Genomic DNA, 19,695 nt, shown 5'->3' on the forward strand with positions numbered 1-19,695 from the left:
AATGAGCAATTTTATATGAATATATAACCCTGAACTTTGTCTGCCTTCTGTAAGTTAGCGCATTTTAGTTCAATTTAGCCAAAAACAAGTGTCGCTGTAATGCACTGTTTGCGCTAATTGGAGGTCACAAACAGACAGACAGAGCATGAGAGTTTTAGTAGTATACAGATAATAAGTCGGACATTTGATACATCCTTGAAATTTGAGCAAATCTGGCGACCTTTTATTCAATATTTTCATTTAATTTGATTTATTACTCCAGTTTTTTTCGAAGTTTTAGATTTGATCAGAAAAGTCTTTTTTTTTTGGTTGTATCCTCAGAATGGACTGCCCAGTCCTTTTTTTTTTTGTTTCTTTTTGTTTGTATAGTGTAGTGGAGTTTTTTTTTTCTTCATTTAAAATTCAAAGTTTTTTCTTTCCTCTTCATGAACTGATAAGAGGAGAATCGCTGCTTTCTTTTTTATTATGTATTATACACTAGCTTAACACTATGTATGATTTTGATAATGTCTATCTCAATCTCGGTTTGTATTGTTATTGATATATATATTTGAGATAATTCTCCTCTTGTTTGTATTTATGTTCCTTTTAAATCAATAAGAAGATTAATAAAGAAAGAAAGAAAGACACAGAATACTGAACATGAAGAGACAGTTCTCCACTCAGGGTAACGGCAACGGCCAGACCTGCCCAGCGGAGGAGAGGACACGGAGAGACCAAAACCACACAATGAGAGATAGTTCCTTATCTTGCCACGAAATGGCTCCAAGTAGCGACAAGCTCACAACGCGACCCAGGAACTACAGTCAGCGGCTCTCGTCTCACTCCGGCTGGTTAACTTGATGGACCCGCTCAGGCGAGGTAGTTTAGCGGCTCGCTCAGGCGAGGTAACTTAGCAGGCTGGAGAGGTGACTTACTGGCACTCGCTCGGGGGAGAAGACTTGAGTAGCTCCGATGACATAACTTGGCTCGTGACTTGCTTGCACTTGCTTCAGTGACATCCGATGATGATCTAGCGCCGAGTAGCTGTGAGCCCGACACTAAATACTGCTCGTTCAGCTGAGACTCAAGTGCCTTTAATTACAGAGCCCAAAAAAACACAGGGAAACAACGAATTAAGGAAAACAAGGAGTCAACGGTCCTGATCGTGACGCAAAGTAAATTTAAAGGGACCCAGGGAATAACCGATCAGGACCGTGACAAAAAATTCACTTTCAAGCACTCTTCATCTCATATTCTCGATAATTAGTGCTTGTTTGTTCGTTTTTTTTATTTGTATTTGAACAATTTGTTGACTTTTGAATGATGGTTGTCCCTTTTTGAGTGATTAATTGATTCTATTATGGTTATTGGATTTATTGTGTATACCTAGAAGAAAACGAATCTCAGTGTTGTATATGGTGACATGTATGTACTTTGATAATAAATTTAACTGTGAACTTTATAAATTAGTACAGAGCCAAAGGTAAAGAGATTGTCACGGTCCCGACCGTTAATTCTCCATTTTCTCCTAATTCCCTTTGATAACAGCATACCTGCTTTTCATCAAGACCTGCAGCATAAGAACCCTGGCTTTGCACCCACTAGTTGCCAGATCGTTGGTTTTGCCTGTGTGATAATTAAGGTTACCTGGCCGCTTAGGACTGTGTGTTCAAAGTTTTGCTTCAGTACCGAGAATTACCTGTGAAACTCAGTCTCTTTGTGTCAAGATAAGTTTTCTAAGTTCTACTCCAGTTCCGAGGTTTACCTGTGTAACTCCGTCTCTCCGTACTAAGAAAAGTTTTGTCTGCCGCTTCCCTTTCTACGCTCCGTGTCAAGATCAGTTCTGCCTGTCCCGTGCCTTCCTGCACTCTCTCCTATTTGCCGCTCAGCGCTCATGCCCGCGTCTACATCCTAACGCAATCTCCGTGCCTGTGTCCTGCGCTTGGGTTCGCCTCGTTCGTTGCAACAGAGATGGAATATGGTGCACATTAATTTTAATCAATTTGAATGATAAAGTACACTCAACTGGCTGAACAACCTGCTCCTATTCCTGAATTACAAAGCCTTCTTGAGTGTGTCACATTTCCGAGAACATGAAAACAAGATTATGCTTTTTAAACTCTCAAGTATCTCTGATCATTCACTCAGATGTTGTTAAATTTATACCTCAATTCCATTTGTCTATATTTGATTTTGTCCCCTTAATAACAGTTTTAAAAATCTGTGGAAGATTTTATTGTGTTGTATTTATTTACTTATTGAGCTACAGCATGGAATAGGCCCTTCCAGCCCTTCGAGCCACAACTGCCAGCAATCCCCCGATTTAATCCTAGCCCAATCACAGGACAATTTACAATGGCCAATTAATCTACCAACCAATAAGTAATTGAACTGTGGGTGCAAATTAGAGCACCCAGAGGAAAACCACTCAGTCATAGGGAGAACATACAAACTCCTTACAGGCAGTGGCGGGAATTGAACCCGGGTCTCTAGTACTGTAAAGCATTGTGCTCACCACTACACTACCATGCCACACTAAAGCACAAAATTAGCCCATGATCCATGTTCCATGGTTAAGCACTTTGGTAGAAGAAATAAACGAGCAGACTATTATTTAAATGGGGAGAGAATTCAAAGTTTTGAGATGCAAAGGGACTTGGGAGTCCTCGTGCAGGATACCCTTAAGGTTAACCTCCAGGTTGAGTCGGTGGTGAAGAAGGCGAATGCAATGTTGGCATTCATTTCTAGGTGAATAGGAGAATAGAGTATAGGAGCAGGGATGTGATGTTGAGGCTCTATGACGCAATGGTAAGACCTCACTTGGAGTACTGTGTGCAGTTTTGGGCTCCTTATTTAAGAAAGGATGTGCTGACGTTAGAGAAGATTCACTAGAATGATTCCAGGAATGAGAAGGTTAACATATGAGGAATGTTTGACCGCTCTTGGACTGTACTCCTTGGAGTTTAGAAGAATGAGGGGGGACCTCATAGAAACATTTCAAATGTTGAACGGCATGGACAGAGCGGATGTGGCAAAGTTGTTTCCCATGGTGGGGGAGTCTGGTACGAAAGGGCATGATTTAAGGATTGAAGGGCGCCCATTCAGAACAGAGATGCGAAGGAATTTTTTAGCCAGAGGGTGGTGAATCTGTGGAATTTGCTGCCGCAGGTGGCAGTGGAGGGCAAGTAATTGGGTGTATTTAAGGCAAAGATAGATAGGTATCTGAGTAGCCAGGGCATCAAAGGTAAGAAGGCAGGGGAGTGGAACTAAATGGGAGAATGGATCAGCTCATGATAAAATGGCGGAGCAGACTCGATGGGCTGAATAGCTGGCTTCTGCTCCTTTGTCTTATGGTCGTATGTTCTCTTGTTCTGGGGATCAGCTGAATTAAATTTAGGCAGTCCTGTAATGTGGTCCTAGAGCCCCGTTAACTTTATGGCATAAATGCACAATACCAGATTCATTGTTGGCATGTCTGGAGCAAGGGAGCTGGGGGCAAAGAAAGTGTGTAGATTGGGCCTATGCTGTTCCGTGCATGAAAGATCTCATTGACCTAATTGAAATGTGCAAATTTCTAATGTGTGGCCAAGCAAGATAGATCAGGGATGATGCTTGAACTGACTGGGGTGTTTAGAAACAGGAGTCACAAAATGTGGTGTCAGCCATCAAGAATTGAAATAAGAAATTTCTTCAACTGGATCTTCAAAATTCTCCACCCAATAAGGCTGTGGAAGATGAGCATAATTAGGACAGGAATTAATAGTTTCTCAGGTCTAATTTATCATTCCAATTAGAACACGGGTTCCCAAAGTGGGGGTCCTTGGTTAATGGTAAGGGTCCATGGCATAAAAAAGCTTAGGAACCCCTGATTTAGAATGATATCTGGTCTCTGTAAATTACATTGGTGTTTATATTCCTTGAAATGTGAAATTTTAAGGAATAATTAATAGATTTTCAATATAGAGTATGATCAAAGGACAGATTACAAATAATTATATCTATTATTTGGGAAATCCAGTACTTGGAATTTAGTCTAAAACTAGAATTATTTTTTGTGGGTGAAATTAGGGGATACTTTTACATGCCAACCATGATTCCCATCAAAGTTAGTCCCTAAGTTAGGTCTGTCTCTGGCCCAGATCCTCTCAACCTTTTCTATCTATGTAGCTATCCAATTACGTTTTAAATGTTATTAATGTATCTGTTTCAAACAGTTCCTCTGACAGCTCATTCCACATATTGTCCATACTCTCAATTCATCCACAAATCATAAGTTGTCCCTCATCATCATTGTTCTGTGCCGTGTCATATGACATGGCCAACCCATGGTCTTTCCATGACCATGATTGCTCTTGGCAAATTTTTCTACAGAAGTGGTTTGCCGTTACCTTCTTCTGGGCAGTGTCCTTACAAGACAGGTGATCCCAGCCATTATCAAAACCCTTCAGAAATTGTCTGCCAGTGGTTACATAAGCCAGACTTAAGATAGTCCTCAGTTTCCTCTCACTTTAAATCTATGCTCTCTTGTTCTTGATTCTCCAACCTTGGGGGAAAAAACTTGTGTAGGTGCATCCTATCTCATCATTTTATGTACTCTGTTTGATCACTACCTATTCTCCTATGCTGCAATGGAAAAAAATCCCAACCTGCTCAACCTCTCTCCGGAACTCAGTCCTATGAAGTCCAGCAAATCTCTCCTGCGCCCTTTCCAGCTTAATGTGGCATCTTTTCTTTGGTAGGGTGACCAAACCTGAACACAATATTCCAAAAGTGGCCCCACCAATGTCTTGTACAACTGCAATACAACATCCCAATCCTTATACTCAGTGCTTTTACTGATGAAGATCAGTGTACTGTCACTGCCCTGTCTTCCTGTGACACAAATTTAGGGAACCATGTACATGCATTCCTAAACACAAAATGACCTGCAGATGCTGTGATCAAAGTAACACTTTCAGTACGCTGGATGAACTCAGCAGGTCGGGCAGCATCAGTCAGAAACGATGAGTCGACATTTCGGGCCGGAACCCTTCGTCCGGACTGAAGAATGAAAGATGGGGAAGGATTTGAAGAATGCTTGTGGCGTCAGTTGATAGACCAGTAATTTGAAAGACAAAGGGGTGGGGGAGGGGACGCATTGACATCATAGCCCTTAAAACAATGGGTGGTAGAAGAAGGAGGCGGAACCATGAGGGAGCTGGGGGAGGGGGTAGAGTGAAATAGGGATAGAGGAAGGGAGGGGGAGGGAATTACCGGAAGTTGGAGAATTCTATGTTCATGGAGACTACCTAGACGGTATATAAGGTGTTGCTCCTCCAACCTGAGTTTAGCCTCATCATGGCAGTAGAGGAGGCCATGTATGGACATATCTGAATGGGAATGGGAAGCAGAGTTGAAGTGGGTGGCTACCGGGAGATCCTATCTGTTGTGGCAGACGGAGTGAAGGTGCTCAACATGCATTCCTAAATCCCCCTGTTCAGAGAGTGGCAGAAGTTTGTGCACTAATTGCAGTTTTTAATTATATATTAGTAGACGTTAATGACAAATGGCATCTGGGGGGAAGGTTGATGTGTATGGCAGATCAGATGAGATTGATGGAATTTTTTTATTTATTGAGATACAGTGTGGAATAGGCCCTTTGAGCCTTGTTGCTAAGCGATCCCCCAATTTAATCTTGGCCTAATCACGGGATAATTTACAATGACCAATGAACTTACTAACCAGTACGCCTTTGGAGTGTGGGAAGAAATTGGAGCACCCAGAGAAAACTCATGCAGCCATGGAGAGGACATTTATTTATTTATTGAGATACAGCACAGAATAGGCCCTTCTGGCCATCGAGCCTTGCCACCCAGCAACTCCCAATTTAACCCTAGCCTAATCACAGGAATTTATAATAATCAATTAACCTACTAACCAGCAGGTCTTTGAACGGTGGGAGGAAACCAGAGCACCCGGAGAAAACCTGCAGATTCCACAGAGAGGATGTGCAAACTCCTTATGGAGGGCACTGGGACTGAACTCCAGATTCTGCCACTCTGAACGGTAATAACGTCGTGCTAACCACTACGCTACAGTGGCACCCCAATAAGTGACTATTATAATTTGAAGAGTTTCCCTACCTCGCTTTTGCTTGATTTTAAACTAGCCATAAACACTGGGGCCAGATTTAGTTCCATTTAATATTTTAGCCTCCATGAGAGAAACAATTACTTTTGGCACAAAAGTCTGATACATGAAATGGGACATAGTGAGCTTTTTCCTGAAGTTTCTTCAAACCGAGCATGTTTATTTAGTTTAATATTTACTGTCCAATTGGGAAGTACCTTAACACAAACCATCAGCATTCCTGCAACAGACACAAAGTGCTGGAGGAACTCAGCAGGTCAGGCTGCATCTGTGGAAATGAATAAAGAGTCCACATTTCAGGCTAGGAGCCTTCTTCAGGACTGGAAAGGAAAGGGGAAGATGCCAGAATAAAAAAGGCAGGCGAAGGGGAAGGGGAAGGGGAAGGAGACTAGCTAGAAAGTGGAGAGGGGACCAGAGGGAAAGGGAAGGAGGACGGGACTGGTATGAAAGGCGGGTAAGGAGAACAGGTAAGAGGCCAGAGTGGGGAAAGGAGTAAGAGGGGAGTGAGAGGGATTTTTTTTAACCTTAAGGAGAAATCCTTCTTCATTTCATCAGGTTGGAGGCTACCTCGGCGGAATATAGAGTGGAGCTCCTCCATCCTGAGGGTGGCACGAGAGGAGGAACGGGAAAGGGAATCATAATCGGGATCAACATCACTGATTGGAATATCCTGTTGCAAACACTCGGGAGTGTTTTGTCTTTGTTTGTTATTCATTGCGGATTCCTTAGGCTTTACCTGCTTTCAGAACCAATGCCTCACGGGGTGTGGTTAATCTGATCGCAAACGAATGTTTGTATTTTTAGTGGTTTATGGAAGTTTAGTAATGTCGAAGAAATCAATAATGCATTTCAATTCAGATGTATAGCGTTTTGATTTCAGTCTCATTCATCGTCAGGCTCACTGACGCCGGCACCATAACAACCGGCACAGAGATCAGAAAAGCCTCGGCTTTACGGCGTCTGTGTCATTGGGACGTAAATTAACATTAAACAGTCCTCCCGCTCGCCCTCCCTCAGTCTCTTCGACCTATAAGGGTTTTCTTTTGGCAGTAGGACCAGACGTGTTGACATGGAGATCACGCAGGTTTCCTTCACGGTTGCTCGGCGAGATGTGTGTAAAGTTCAGAGGATTCCGCGTCATTGTTGCCCGGGAATGAATGACCGGAAACGACACGGGGATGAAATTCGCTCTCCGTCCACATGAATTGACAACACATTGTACTCAGGACGGTAGACTTATAAATTAAATAGGCACAGATACTTTTTAAAATATATTGCATATCAGACGCTAATCTGCGAAAGTAAATTCCGTGAAGAAGCACACTGGGAAACATGGTGAGTCCATGGAAGGGGCTGACTGGGCTGCAAGGACTGGTTTTCATTTGGAGGGTGAAATCAGGCGGGTACGTGTTGATATAACGATTAACGTTGCAACTAGGAAGAAAATGCTAATCGTACAACACCAACACATGTAATATTATACAACGAAAACTAAAGAACTGTACATTATTTGCTGTACGGAATGGGGTGTTGTTTCTCCATTGAATGAGACTTTTCGAGAACGCTTCGGGGTGTGAGTTCAGAATGTTGCTGCTTCCCTTGAGGACTGTCGAAGTAGAAACACTGGTGGAAATTCAATTCGTAGCTCTTTTGCAGAAAGTAGAGAATGTATTCATACGTGTTAGGTAGAGAGAAAAAGAATAACGTGATCGAAGGAGCAATTGGGTTACTCCTATTAAAAGTAAGCATACTATATTGATATATTTCTCTATATTTCTTTCAGAAGACAATTAATTCGGCAAAATATTCCGGCTGCAAGGTGCCATATTTTAAAGTAAACATATGAAAATACAAACACGAATTAAAATCTTATTTATTAGTTTGGTGGTTAAATATGAATATTCTGATACAATGCATAAACTTCATTTTAACGCAACACCTTATAATAACAACTTGTAAGGCGCCTTAAACGTAGCAAAATACTTTGACGTTTTTCACAAGAATATAATCAAACGAAATTTGATACTAAGCTGCATAAGGACATATTAGAGATTACCTGAGAACTTGGTCCTAGAAGAGGCTTTTTAAGGGGAGTCTTAGAGGAGGTTCGAAAGCTGGAGAAGTTCAAGCGGGGAATTTCGGAATTGAATACTTCAGGGTGGAAGGCATCGCTGGCGGGACGAAACTTGGTGCTCAAGAGCTGAGAATTAGAGGCGTCCAACTGTCACGAAAAAAAGGAATTAGAAATAGGCTTGGACTTCAATATTCTTATTTTGTTTGTACGAACTTGAACAACTTTTAAGAATGCCTGGGCGAAACAATATTATCAGTTCTAAACAAGAGACAAACGATTAGCTAATTAATGTGACAATTCATGAAATAACCGTCTGGAACATTAAATCACAGAACAGATAAAATAGAATAGGAGCCAGTATTAATGTATGAAATGTGCGCAGATTCAACGGCCATATAGAAATGAAGATTACATGGTATGACGCTTGTTTATGTCATTATATCATAAAAATAACAATCCAAATATCAATATTCGCAATCATGCATGTCAGTGATTTTATTAGTAGGATTATGCAATTGTTTTCTTTCCCCTACGTATATGGTTACTGGGGACTATCGCTTGCTTGTGTGATGAGGCAGGGTGCGTGCGTGTGGGTAGGTTGGGTGGGGAGGCTGGAGAGGCGATGCTGGATTGAGCTGGGCGGCGATATTGCAGGGAGGCAGACGCACCGACCGTGCGATGGAAATGGGGAAACCATCAAACATGGCGAGAGCTGCAGCCTCTTCATCCCCCATTCCTCAATAACCACAGCTGACTGACTGACGCCTTCGCAATCTGTAAGAAAAAAACACAGCTATTTATGTTTTTCGTAATCGGAGTTGCATATTCATAAAGAGCCATCGATCCGTTCCCTGTCGCCGACCAGAGGTCCTGATCGTGCCGCAGGCTAATCAATATATCGCTCTGAATCCCGACCAACGTCGTGCCTGTCTGCCCCTTAGGAGACGGACGCTTTCTGTCGTTCGGCTGTAAACATCTTCACGAGGGTAGCAACTTTTCAGTCATTCTGTTGCTGAAGCTGCGGATGTGCTGCTGAATTCAGACGGCAGCACGGGTAATCGGATCGAGGTGTTAGAGCCGTACATCTTATCCATTATTTGGATGATAGCATTGTCAGAATTTTGCGGGAAAAAAAGACTGTCAGGGATGCCAGGCGTTTGATTTGAGGTTTTCAAGGCTGGGAAACAGCGTTCTGTTTTCTCTTTCAGCGACACTGCCACATTCAGTTGTGTCAAACATGGAAGATGTTTCCCCCCAGACTGTCCGTAGGTAATGATTGGAATTTACCGCTGCTCTTCGCCATCTCGGTTCTGCTTGCATTAATGCGGTGTTCGGTGCATTTTATTCGGCGAAATGCTAACCCTCCCTTTGTTACGCGAGATTCGTGAGTGAAGATCTGGATTGTTCCGAGTCTGTTTATGATCTAGCCAGATTAACACCAACAATTCATAACGCCTGTAAGTATGATTGGGTGTTTACCATTGTCGGTATGATGAGGGAGCTGGGCACCGCGAGAAAATTGTTGTGTGGAGCTGTCTACGTGATGCAAATTAAACCCTGGTGATTCTGAACATATCGATGTTTGTATGTTGTGAATGATCGCGGATTTGAACTGGGCTTGTCGGATGTAATAGGTGTATCGTTCTCAGGCAGTTTCTTAAAAAAAATAGTAATCTTGAGAACCAAAGGACTAGTTTAAAAACAAACAAGATGAGGTATTTTCCCCCCACACCTTCCCAAACAAATGCTGATGTAAATGTATAAAGTTGAAATCACCACCCATGCCTTTCTCATTTCGGGATAAATAGCGTCTAAAACGATTTGTGTATGGGGGGGATGGGTCAAGGGTGGGCAATTGTCTTCGATTTTTATGGCGATTTGTTAAGAGAGCATATTAAACACATTATTTAACGTTGAAGCAATCACCTTGTATAGGCTATCGTCATCCACTGTGAAATACAGAGAGAAAATTCTAGTATAACCAGCTCCCAGCAACACGCATGGGCGGGATTCAAAGACAAATATTTCATTTGTATCTCAATTTGAGTGAGGTGGGTGGGGAAATGACCAGACTTGCTCGGTTCAGCAGTCCACAAATGGGAATATTTGGTAAACTTCAGGGTATTCTTGGGGTAAGAAACTAAAAACTACCGGGAAATGATTTGTATATTGTTAGATAAAGCTATATCTGAAATCAATTGAGTGAGTTAAATAATCATTCCTTTAGTGTAGGTCAGTTGTTATTTATCCATATATTTTTAACAATAGATGAGTCTTTGCAGATCTATTCACATTTGGAATAGTGTTTACACAAAGGAATGGTGTTTAGAACATTGGACATAGGACAGTACTGCACAGGAAGAGGCCTTTCAGCCCATAATGTTGCCCCCAACCAGCTAATAAGTAAATTAAAAACACCCAAAAAGTAATCCCTCCCTCCTATATAATATCCATATCCCTCCATCTTCCTCACATTCATGTGCCTATCTAAATGTCTAATAAAAGCCTCTTAATGTATTTGCCTCTACTATCATACTGGGCAGCACATTCTCATCCACCACTCTCTGAATAAAAAACTTACCGCTCACATCTGCTTTGAACCTACTACCCCTTCTTACCTTCAATGTATGCCCTCTGGTACTAGACATTTCTACCTTGGGAAACAAGACACTCTCTGCCCACTCTGTGCCTCTCATAATCTAAAAATCGGTCAGATTTCCCTTCAGCCGTTGCTACTCCAAGAAAACAACCCAGGTTTGTCCAGCCTGTCATCATAGCACATGCCCTCTAAACCAGGCAGCATCATGTTAAACCTCTTCGGCACCATCATAGAAGAGTGAAGTAGGTTAAACCAATGAAAGCTTGGGGAATTTCAAGCCAAATTAGTTTTCTGCTGTGTTTAATGCTGAATTAAGAGTCGGTTTTGGACCCAGTAACAAAACTAGCCACATCCACAGAATGGGGGACTTGAGGACCAGAGGACACAGCCTCGGAGTAGAGGGGAGTCCCTTTAGAACAGAGATGAGAGGGAATTTCTTCAGCCAGAGATGGTGAATCTGTGCAATTCATTGCTACAGGTGACTGTGGAGGCCAAGTCATTGGGTATATTGAAAGCGGAGGTTGATACATTCTTGATTAGTCAGGGGGTCAAAGGGAGCAGGCAGGAGAATGCGGTTAAGGAGGATAATAAATCAGCTATGATGGAATGACGGAGTAGATTTGATGGGCAAAATGGTCTAATTCTGCTCCTATCCCTTATGGTCTTATGGAAATAGTGTGGTGAGATACCACAGATTGCCCCCATTTGCAAATGTTTAGGGAGGGTCTTCACATTGTCTCTTTGCAAAAGCACTGGTGTACTCTGAAGAATGAGAGAGGTAATTCAGTCATTGGTTTTCAGAAACCTCTATAGGAACAGGATGGGCTGAAGCAGGCAGTATCTGGCAAATGAGAATGAAGGCTAATTAGTAGAGATCTCATTAATCATGATTTGAAAAAACTGGCATGAAAATGACACATTGCTGAAGAAAGTTTACATTTCTCAAAGTTGTCAAGTAAAAGTATCAACAAGTTGGCAAATCAGATTTGACAAGCAAATTATTTGCATTATACGAACATTTAAAATTATATTCGACAAAATAATCTGATACTGTGATATAAAGTTAGACCCTTCAACACATCAATGTCACATTTAACTAGACTAACTTCATTTCAAAATTTAAAAAAGAGATTAATGAACAGTTACACACTTTTGTTGCTAATTATGGTTCACAGTGGGAGAGCTTGTGTATTTTCTTTCTAATGTAAATTAGCGAAGTTGTTCTATCAGTTTGGAGATTTGAGAGGAATACTTTTATGGGTTGTATTCAGTTTTTTGTAAAAGCCTTTGGCACATAATTATAGCTTTGGTGCCTAAGACTTTTGCACAGTACTGTATTTGTCAACATGGAGCGCAGAGCGAGTTTGTAAACCTGGTGGGAGCAAATGATGTTAGGTGGAGTGCCACAGGAGTGGTGTGGGACAGGTAGCAGAGAAGGAGTGCTAAGGGCGTGGTGTGGTACAGGTGTAGACACACCCAGCCCTGAGATGCCAGGCAAGGTAATTTGAGTCTAAACAATTATGTTATTGATCACTACTGAATGTCTCTCTGGTGCTTCCCACTCTCTCCCCTCTCCCCTCCTTCTCCCTTTTCCCAAACCATGATTTCCCTCTCCTTGCCCCCTTCCCACTCTCAGCCCACAACAGAGACCCATATCAGAATCAGGTTTATCATCACTCACATATGTCATGAAATTTGTTTTGTTGTGTGGCAGCAGTACGTTGCAATACATAAAATTGCTAAAGTACTATGCAAAAGTCTTAGTTACCCTAGCTACAGAAATGTGCACAGTATTGTACTTCAAGGTGTTTTTGTATGCAATTTAAATATTGAAATATATTTACCAATGAGTTCAGTATGTTGCTGCATTGTATTCTGTGAATTAATAGATAATTTATAAATTTCTGCATAATTTAGAAGCTTTGTGGGTCTTTCTTTAAAAGACATATTTTGTTTATCATTGTATTTGATCTGGGGTCACACATGCAGCAGGTTTCGGAATAAAAGCAAAAAATATCAGAGGTACTTCACAGGTTGGGCAGCATTTGTGGAGAGAAGAAAGTAGAAATAACGATTCAGGGTGATGGCCTTTCATCAGGTTCTGATTAAATGTCACTAACATAATTCCCTCCTCCACAAAATGCTGGAGGAAATGAGCAGGTCAGGCAGCATGTATGAACATGAATAAACTGTTCATGTTGCAGGCGGTGACTCTTCTTCAGGACTAAGAAGGAAGGGGGAAGATGCCAGAATAAAAAGTTGGGGAGGGGAAAGATGTTTCCTGATCTGTTGAATATCCCCAAAAGATTCTGATTTTCTTCAGATATCCAGGATTTGCTTTTTTTATTGCTCTACAATTGCAAGTTTTTGGTATTTGTTCATAATCGGTGGGAAGTAATTCAATTATACAATATAGAATAAACAGCTATCAAAATGATGAACGCTCGGAGAAATTTTTTGTGGCTGTGTATTCAAAATGACTGAGGAGTATTAACTAAAAAAGAGGCGGCATTATTTTCGCAAACACGAGGAATTCTGCAGATGCTGGAAATTCAAGCAACACACATCAAAGTTGCTGGTGAACGCAGCAGGCCAGGCAGCATCTCTAGGAAGAGGTACAGTCGACGTTTCGGGCCGAGACCCTTCATCATGATTCCCAACTTTGATGTGTGTTGTGGCATTATTTTCCTTGCTTCGAATGTAAAACACAAGCTAGCAATCAGTTTCAGTTTTCTTCTGTTGGATAAGCTTCTGGTAATATTCCCGGTCTTCTAAGGGCTTCAATTTAATAATTCTCAAAATCAACATCAAAGTAAATTTATGATCAAAGTACATATACAGTATGTCACCATATACACGTCCAAGATTCATTCTATTGCAGGCAGACTCAGTAAATCTATAGAATAATATTTATAATAGAATCAGTGAAAAGGCCACACCATCTTGGGCACTCACCCAGTGTAACAGGACTACAAACTATCCAAATACAAAAACAAAGAAATAATCATTAAAAAATCAGCAATAAATATTGAGAACATGAGATGAAGTCTTTGAAAGTGGAAGTGATATATTACCTTGAGATTAATTTTCTTGCAGGCATTTACAAGAAAATAAAGAAATGTAATTGAATTTATGAATAAATGAAAATATTAATAATATCAGAAACATGAGTTGTAGAGCCCTTGAAAGTGTGTCTATAGGTTATGGAGTCAATTCAGAGTTGTGGTGGGCGAAGTTGTCCATGTCAGTTCAAGTGCCGGATAGCTGTAGGGTAATAACTATTTCTAAACGTAGTGGTGTGGAACCTAAGGCTCCTATACCTCTTGCGTGATGATAGATGAGAGACGAGTGCATGGTCTGGATTGTTGGGGTCCTTGATGATGGATGCTACTTTTTTGTGGTAATGCTCCATGTAAATGTGCTCAGTGGTGAGGAGGGATTGCCTGTGATGGACTGGGCTTTATCCGTTATTTTCTGTAGACTTTTCCATTCCTGGGCATTGGTGTTTCTATACCAGGCTGTGACACAACCAGTTAGGATACTCTCCACTGCACCTATAGAAGTTTGTCGGAGTTTTACATGACATACTGAATCTTCGTAAACTTCTAAGGAAGTAGAGGTGCCATTCTTACAAAGAATTATTAAATGGTAGCCACATTTTAGTAGATAATTTTCATGAGTCTGGTGAAAAAGCAAATATTTAAAATATTTTTCTAGGTTGATAAACTCCAAGTAATGAGTAATGGAGCTTTACATATAAGAATGCAAAATTTATGTGGTTTAAGAAAATAAGATCTTGTAAAAGTATTTTTGATGGTGTTGGATATAATCTCTTCACTGTTCATTTTTTTTCATTCTGTTTGGTTAAACATGCTTTGAATGTGTGCAAATGATTACACAATCACTAATTGTTGGTTGGTGTATACTCAAGAAGTAATATCAGCTGTATAATGTTAATAGACTCAAGCTGCCAAGAGGCTCATGTTTCAGCATAAATAGGTTACTCTAATTAAATAGTAATGTTTTCAAGAATATGGATACTGCATGTGGTAACTTAATACATTAGCATAATGTTAGTTATCGATCATCTGTATTGTCGCCCACCCCTAATTTGTTGGAGAAGGTGGAAGTGAGTCTTATTCTTAAATTCATTGATGAAGAATGGATATCCTACACCTAATGGTATTGATTATCACATATAACCACATATACAGTACTGTGCAAAAGTCTCAGGTACATACAGTATACAATACATAGATAGGCTACCTAAAGACTTTTGCACAGTACTGTAGTAATTTTATGTTTTGCACTGTACTACTGCCAGAAAAAAAGTCTGCCAGAACTCATGGGGAGGCAAAGTATGATCCTTTCAAGAGACCTAGATTATAAAAACAAGGGTGTAATGTTGAAGTTTTATAAAGCACTGGTGAGGCTTTACTTGGAATATTGTGAGCACTTTTGGGCCCCTTCTAAGAAACAATGTGCTAACAATGGAGAGATTTCAAAGAAGGTTCACAAAAATGATTCTGGGATGAAAGGCTTATCATATGAGGAGCGTTTGATGGTTCTGGACCTTTACTCACTGGAACTCAGAAGAATGAAGGGTGACTTCATTGAAACCTATTGAATGTTGAAAGGGCTCGATAGAGTGGATGTGGAGAGGATGTTTCCTATGGTGGGGGAGTCTAAGACTGGAGGACACAGCTTTAGAATAGAGGGGTGTCCTTTTAGAACAGAGGTGAAGAGGAATTTCTTTCACCAGAGAGTGGTGAATCTGTGAAATTTGTTGCCACAAGTGGCTGTGGAGGCCAAGTCTTTATGTATATTTAAGGCAGACGTTGATAGATTCTTGATTAGTCAGGACATGAAGGGATATGGGAAGATGGCAGGAGATTGGGGTTAAGGTGGAAAATGGATCAGCCATGATGAAATGGTGGAGCAGACTCGATGAGCCGAATGGCTTAATTCTGCTTAATGGGTTAATTCAAATGGGGAAATTCTGCTTAATTCTGCTTAATGGCTTAATTCAAAGGGGAAATTTTGAGAGTGCAGAGTTTGTATGTTCCTGTCAGGATTAAAGGCAAATTGAATAGGAATAAGGAACCTTGGTTCTCAAGGGATATTGCAACTCTGATAAAGAAGAAGAGGGAGTTGTATGGAATGTATAGGAAACGGGGGGTAAATCAGGTGCTTGAGGAGTATAAGAAGTGCAAGAAAATACTTAAGAAAGAAATCAGGAGGGCAAAAAGAAGACATGAGGTTGCCTTGGCAGTCAAAGTGAAGGATAATCCAAAGAGCTTTTACAAGTATATTAAGAGCAAAAGGATTGTAAGGGATAAAATTGGTCCTCTTGAAGATCAGAGTGGTCGGCTTTGTGTGGAACCAAAGGAAATGGGGGAGATCTTAAATAGGTTTTTTGCGTCTGTATTTACTAAGGAAGCTGGCATGAAATCTATGGAATTGAGGGAATCAAGTAGTGAGACCATGGAAACTGTACAGATTGAAAAGGAGGGGGTGCTTGCTGTCTTGAGGAAAATTAAAGTGGATAAATTCCCGGGACCTGACAGAGTGCTCCCTTGGACCTTGAAGGATTCTAGTGTTGAAATTGCGGGGGCCCTGGCAGAAATATTTAAAATGTCGCTGTCTACGGGTGAAGTGCCAGAGGATTGGAGAGTGACTCATGTTGTTCCATTGTTTAAAAAAGGATCGAAAAGTAATCTGGGAAATTATAGGCCGGTGAGTTTAACGTCAGTAGTAGGTAAGTTATTGGAGGGAGTACTAAGAGACAGAATCTACAAGCATTTGGATAGACAGGGGCTTATTAGGGAGAGTCAACATGGCTTTGTGCGTGGTAGGTCATGTTTGACCAATCTGTTGGAGTTTTTCGAGGAGTTTACCAGGAAAGTGGATGAAGGGAAGGCAGTGGATATTGTCTACATGGACTTCAGTAAGGCCTTTGACAAGGTCCTGCATGGGAGGTTAGTTAGGAAAATTCAGTCGCTAGGTATACATGGAGAGGTGGTAAGTTGGATTAGACATTGGCTCGATGGAAGAAGTGGTAGAGAATTGCTTCTCTGAGTAGAGGCCTGTGACTAGTGGTGTGCCACAGGGATCAGTGCTGGGTCCATTGTTATTTGTCATCTATATCAATGATCTGGATGATAATGTGGTAAATTGGATCAGCAAGTTTGCTGATGATACAAAGATTGGAGGTGTAGTAGACAGTGAGGAAGGTTTTCAGAGCCTGCAGAGGGACTTGGACCAGCTGGAAAAATGGGCTGAAAAATGGCAGATGGAGTTTAATACTGACAAGTGTGAGGAATTGCACGTTGGAAGAACAAACCAACGTAGAACATACAGGGTTAATGGTAAGGCACTGAGGAGTGCAGTGGAACAGAGGGATCTGGGAATACAGATACAAAATTCCCTAATGTGTCGTCACAGGTAGATAGGGTCGTAAAGAGAGCTTTTGGTACATTGGCCTTTATTAATCGAAGTATTGAGTATAAGAGCTGGAATGTTATGATGAGGTTGTATAAGGCATTGGTGAGGTCGAATCTGGAGTATTGTGTTCAGTTTTGGTCACCAAATTACAGGAAGGATATAAATAAGGTTGAAAGAGTGCAGAGAAGGTTTACCAGGATGTTGCTGGGACTTGAGAAACTCAGTTACAGAGAAAGGTTGAATAGGTTAGGACTTTATTCCCTGGAGCGTAGAAGAATGAGGGGAGATTTGATAGAGGTATATAAAATTATGATGGGTATAGATAGAGTGAATGCAAGCAGGCTTTTTCCACTGAGGCAAGGGGAGAAAAAAACCAGAGGACATGGGTTAAGGGTGAGGGGGGAAAAGTTTAAAGGGAACATTAGGGGGGGCTTCTTCACACGGAGAGTGGTGAGAGTATGGAATGAGCTGCCAGACGAGGTGGTAAATGCGGGTTCCTTTTTAACATTTAAGAATAAATTGGACAGATACATGGTTGGAGGTCTATGGAGGGATATGGTCCGTGTGCAGATCAGAGGGACTAGGAAGAAAATGGTTCGGCACAGCCAAGAAGGGCCAAAGGGCCTGTTTCTGTGCTGTAGTTTCTATGGTTCTATGCTCCTATATCTTATGGCTTTATGGTTCTGTTTTGTGAAGTTGTTCGTTGGATTCTTGTTCTAAAGAAGTGGAAATAAAAATACATTGTTGATGTTATGTTGGCCATCCACCATGCTGTTGCAGAAGTGCAAAATCCAGCCAGAGACTGGATGGCACACACTGCACATGCCTTTACACATATTTTGAGAGAGTTCTGAAAGAGAGGCAGCCCCAGTGATCCGTACTAAAAATTGATCCGCTGTTGCATTCAGGTAGCCCCTAGCTGTGTACAGTGTTCCATGTTGCTGAAGTAGGATCTTTGTAGAAACTGGCTTATATTTTGCTCATTTAGTGCATAGCTAAATGCAATCTATTTCAACATATTACATGAGTTTGACGTGCTTGCCATAGGTGGGTGGAGGTAGTGGGGTTAAGCTTAGAATCTGTAGATGTTGTGCATTGTGATCATGGTTAACTAACAAGCTACACAGAATAGAAAGAACTGGCCCATAAGCCTAAAGCACAAGCGTTAGTGTCAGAAACAAGAGAAAACTTGCAGGTGCTGGACAGCTTCTTTGCTGTTTTAACACCTGTACAGTGGACGTTGCATGATTGTCTGTGTGAGGCTCACTTTGGGTGTTCAGGTGATTGATGAACTTCTCTTGTGTTTACCTGTTCCCATTCTCCGGTTTATTTAGTTATTGGGATACAACATGGACTAGGCCCTCCTCACCCTTTGAGCCACTCTGCCCAGACATCTCCCAGTTGAACCCAAACCTAATCACATGACAATTTACAATGGCCAATTAATTGGTATGTCTTTGGACTGTGGCCAATCACATGACAATTTACAACAGCCAATTAACTGGTAGGTCTTTGGACTGTGGGAGGAAACCAGTCATGGGGAGAATGTGCAAACCCCTTACAAGTTGGAATCGTACTAGCCACTACACTACCATGCCACCCTTTAATTCCATCTTTGTCTTGGGTATGAACCTCAGTTCCAGCAGGACGTCATCACTGCTGCCAAGTGTTCAGTAGTTGACCGTACTATAGAGAAGCAACTCACTCAATGACAGTAAATATCTAAATGGTGAAATCCCCACTGCTGTTCAGGACACCTTCGATGCTGAGATACATCCTGGGATGCACTGGAACACATTATCAGTGATGTACCCTGTGGTCATCGGGTGTTCCGGGCCTTTTAACATCAGGCGCTCTTGCCCAGGCGACCAAGCCAGGGTGGAACATGCCCTGGGTTGTGTCTCAGCAGCATCGGTCTACCTCTTGACCCATAGCCATCTGGAGGCTAATGCAGTGTGTGAGAACGTAAGTGACTTATTAATACCATTCTGTTGCTTATTAGTTTTAGTTGAAAGCCAGCCCAAGAGGTCTATGTCCCTCAATTAATCTGAAAGAGCACTCAGGTTGTGCATTATCAACCGTGAGCACTACGTAATTCTCAGGAGAGCCTTGGGGTCAATGCATCTTCCTCCTCTTCACTACCATGCATTATGCTCGAGCTATCATTGAAGCATTTTAAGTCTTACAACATCTTTTCGATCTTCCTTCCGATCCTCCAAGTTATCAATGCTGGATTGACTTTGCCATTGCTTGCTTTCTAAGTCGGGGGGTTAGTTTCTACAATTGAAATCAGTTCAGAGATACAACAGGGGCTGTTTGTACAAGCAGACCTACTTTCCAGTAGCACTTACATACACAGCGCTGAAGTGTTTTGAGAGTTTGGTGATGAAACACATCAACTCCTGCCTGGGAATTGACTTGGATCCGCTCCAATTTGCCTGCTGGCACAACAGGTCCACAGCAGATG

The 19,695-nt window shown here is 41.5% G+C and overlaps 1 protein-coding gene across 3 annotated transcripts in view; it reads left to right on the forward strand.

Annotated features, from left to right (window-relative positions):
- Positions 1 to 8,804: 8,804 nt before the first annotated feature.
- Positions 8,805 to 19,695, forward strand: part of scn1laa (sodium channel, voltage-gated, type I-like, alpha) — a 225,497-nt gene continuing 214,606 nt past the window's right edge. For all 3 annotated transcript variants that reach the window (XM_063052347.1, XM_063052348.1, XM_063052350.1), the window contains exon 1: positions 8,805 to 9,642. The gene's annotated coding sequence lies outside the window, so the exon portion shown is untranslated. The remainder of the gene's footprint in view (positions 9,643 to 19,695) is intronic.

Source organism: Mobula hypostoma, chromosome 6 (assembly GCF_963921235.1).
Source record: "Mobula hypostoma chromosome 6, sMobHyp1.1, whole genome shotgun sequence".
Lineage (NCBI taxonomy): Eukaryota > Metazoa > Chordata > Chondrichthyes > Myliobatiformes > Myliobatidae > Mobula > Mobula hypostoma.